This window comes from Triticum aestivum, chromosome 4A (genome assembly GCF_018294505.1).
Source record: "Triticum aestivum cultivar Chinese Spring chromosome 4A, IWGSC CS RefSeq v2.1, whole genome shotgun sequence".
NCBI lineage: Eukaryota > Viridiplantae > Streptophyta > Magnoliopsida > Poales > Poaceae > Triticum > Triticum aestivum.
The window spans coordinates 323,191,383-323,195,323 of record NC_057803.1 but is presented as its reverse complement, the minus strand read 5'-3'; positions in this window follow the sequence as shown (position 1 = coordinate 323,195,323).

Here is a 3,941-nt window from a genome sequence, read left to right as displayed (position 1 = left end):
AAATGACATTGCAACGATGGTGAATAACTGGAAGACACCTGGCTCAACGGTCTCGGGGCGTCACAGAAGGCCCAAGGCCCAAAGGCGGGTTAAAGCCTGTAAATGTAAACCGACCTAGTCATGTAACTTATATTATAAGATAGGAAGGATAGAGACCGAACCGGATACGTTTATGATCTGGCTTCGGGACTCTGTAGCCCGACGGGCGTCAACCTATGTATATAAAGGGACGACCCGGCCGCAGTTTAGGGACAGACAACAACTCGAGAGCTAGACAAAGCGGATTCGCTCCCTGGCCTTCGAAACCCTAGCTATACCAATCGCAACTAGACATAGGCTTTTACCTTCCTTTAAGGGGCCGAACTAGTATAAAATCCCCGTGTCCCCTTGTCCGCTTTAACCCCTTTGAGCTAACCCGTAGCGATGGCTCCACGACTAAGTCCTTTCACAAGGACATCTGCCGTGACAAACCCACGACACCATCCATTTCGAGTACGACGGCGCCTCCATGCTGTTCTTCAAGGTCTTCGATGAGGAGGGCAATCGCTTGGATTGCTGTCCTAGAGGGGGCCGCCAGGACAGTGCTCAGCCCGCCCTTGGTCCTGCAGACAGCTCCTCCAGCAGCAGTGGTGGTTCCGGGTTGTCCAGCGACTCTTCCGAGCCCGAAGAGACTCTGGAGATGAGCGACGATAGCTACGTGCCCCCAAGCTCGCGCCGTGCCCGGAGTGCTGCGACGGCGTCTGCCCGCCGCCGCCGTTGATCTGGATGGGGTTGGCCTCGACCCCTCATGGCCCACTGTTGATGATGGCGTCAGCGGTGGTGCCTGTAGGTAGGGCCCCTAGAAACCTTCTTCTTTTGTTCCCTGTAAGGAGTTGAGATGAACCCCATGGGGGAGTGTAAAGGGTCTGTAGTGTCCTTTGTTAATATTTCCCTTATTATGAAGATCTATGATTGCGCGTCTTGCTTCGGCTCGGTCCCCCCTTTCCGTCCTCCGATAGCCTAGTGCTCTACGCCAACAGGTCCCGGTCCCCAAGCAGGCTGTAGCCATCGCTAGTATGCCAGGTCGCGATGGCATGGTCAAGGCCAGGAGGTGAGCGGCCCGAGGTCCAGTAAGAGCTCCTGAGTTGCGATTCTCAAGAGGTCCCCTTTAGCGTGCAAGCAACCACCTGAAGGTAGTAAAGGAAGGTGGCAGCGCCGTAGCAAGGCGGCAACAGAGGGGGATCCTGTGTCGCAGCGCTTGGCTGATCCGGGTGTGAGACTTATCTTAGCGGTCCAAAGTCGATTCCTTGTGGTGCGCGAGCTTCGTGTGTCTACTAGGTCGAACTCGCGCGAGCCTCTCCCTCCTTTCACGCCCTTCCATGTGCTCTGCGTCCACGGGTGATGAGGACATCAATACCATTGTTACACCCACAGCCCCTGCTGCTATACATACTGGACCAATTACTAGAGCTCGCGCACGCCAACTAAATTACCAGGTACTTTCGTTTCTTGGTAATGATTCTAATGTTCATGAGAATATGATGCTGCCTAAATTGGATACATTTTTTTTGCTTACAAATGAAGAGCCTAGCTTGGAGAAGGATAAACATTGGAGCAAGAGAAAGCATGGAGATGATGGCATGCGCAAGGGGAACAAGAACGGAGTTACGAGTGATGATTTCGGGTCTTTGAAGCCACCATAACGAGTGCATGAAGCCTTGGACGAAATATACAAGATGCCACTTCATAAATTTCATCCAGAGGCTATTATAGGTGTTGCGTCACCATTTTATTGGGCCAGGCCCATGTAATTTCGAAATACATTAGTATAGGCTATTTAGAGTCCGTATGTGTGGGGAAACAAGAGATAGGGTTGATTTCGGACCCCTCCACCAAGGGACACGAAATTCCCCCTCTCTTCCTCCATATATACAGCCCTTAGGGCACCGTTTAGACTTTGGGTTTTGTTTAGATTAAAGTTCGCCATAGCTGCAACTTCGCGTACTTCGTTTGTGTTCAACGACCAGACAAAGGCGTCACAGAACCCCACCTTGATCAATAAAGCTTTCATCTTATATTCGCAATATCCAGATTGCAATCTTAGTTTCTTGCTTGTTCTTCGTTTTCTCGCAGGAAACAGACCCTCGTGGTCAGGTTGATCGTGCTCCAGCGTGGTCAATAACCTCTCGGAGTTGGTTTAGCGATTGCTAAGGCGCGACGTCCTTGCACGTTCGTAGTCGGATCATCAAAGTCGACTTCCACCAAAGCGATATCCATCATCTCATCGAAAGACGGGACACCTTTGCCTCTATCAAGTGGTATCAGATTTCCAGGTTGCTCGGTGAGATTTTACAGTTTTTCGTAGTTTAGATCGAGTCTATTCTTCATACCTACAGTCCACGAAAAAGCCAAAAAAAATTAGGGTTAGTTCATCATATCCGAACCAATCTGAGCCTTTGCATAATCTTTTTAGGGTTTTGCTTTGTTGAATTTGCGGTTGCATCGTCGTGTCTAGTTGCTGGTCTTAGCGTTAGTCTTTTAGAGTTTCGAGTTCTGGTCATAAGTTGTCACGCCGCCACCGCACCATCATCATCGCCCCTGTCACCTACCACCACCGCTCCGAATCCGTATCCATATACCACCACCAATCCGTATCCATATACCACCACCGATCCATATCCATATATTACCACCGCTGCCATATACCACCACCGGTGCCATATACCACCACCATATATCCACCACCAATCCGAGTTCCTTGCATATTAGGTGTGTTTTTAAGATCCATCTAGATTCGGATTCGTGTTTCCTTGCCGGAGTAGGTTTCGGAAAAAAAAGAGTCCGGAAACCACCCTCCGTTTAGGCCCAAAATTTTTCGAAAACGCATTTTTCGAAAAAAATTCTGGCTATCCTATTTTTAGGTGTTTCTGAGTGTTTTGAGACAGGTGCCATTATAGGAAGTTTTTTTTGACCCGTTTCCAGTTTTTGGGTCCGGGCAGTCAAAAAAAAAAAATTGGTCCAAAAAATTTCGTGGCCATCCTGTCAGTTTGAGCTAAGAAGAGTTTTGAGACACTCGCCATTATAGTGATTTTTCGCAAAAAAAAAAAAATAAAGCAGCGCAAAAAAAAAGAGCGCAAAAAAAAACAGCGCAAAAAAAAAAGAGCGAAAAAAAATTCAGAGTGTGCTTTTCCCTTGTTTACGTGCCGCGCCGTGATTTTGTTGGTGTTCTAGGCTCGCGTCTCTAGCACAGTCTAGCCTAGGACCAGCACAATACCGTCGTTGAGCGTTTATTCAACTTTGCATCTCTGAATTGATTATTGCTGACCCTTTTTGCTACCATACTATAAGCCTTCCCAGCTCCACATACATCTACGTCGTGTGTTTGACTCTCCCTGGTAATCGCTCTATCCAAGCTTTGAGAGTTTTTGACTACAACGGTTGCCGATCACCGCCTGCTGCTGGGTAAGAACTGGTAAGAATTTGAGATTTGCTTGACGGATTTGTGATACACCACCACCACTTCTTAGTAGTCTGTAGGATCATATTCTTGTGTGTTTCTATTGCTGCTAACCATGCCAGGATCACAAGCCGACGAGATTGACTGGGAGAATTTATCGAACAAGGAGCTTCATGATAAGTTTCAGCAAATGATGACTGAACAGGTGCAAGATGTGCTGAACAATTTTGAAGAGGCCATGGAGAAGATCACTGGCTTTGAGAAGACGTTCGAAACAAAGCTCGATAACAAGTTTAATGAATTGCTCGCGCGTCTTCCACCACCACCACCCGCTGCAGCTAACACACCTCTCCAACAACAACAACAACAACGACTACCTCCACGTCGCGAAGCAGACCTCCGCCGAGCAAGCCGTGTTCCTCTTGCGTTTGGCCAAACTGTTGGTGCTGCTGTTGATACTTCTGTGGCTCCTGCTTCTGATGCGGAGGAGGATGATTATGTGGGA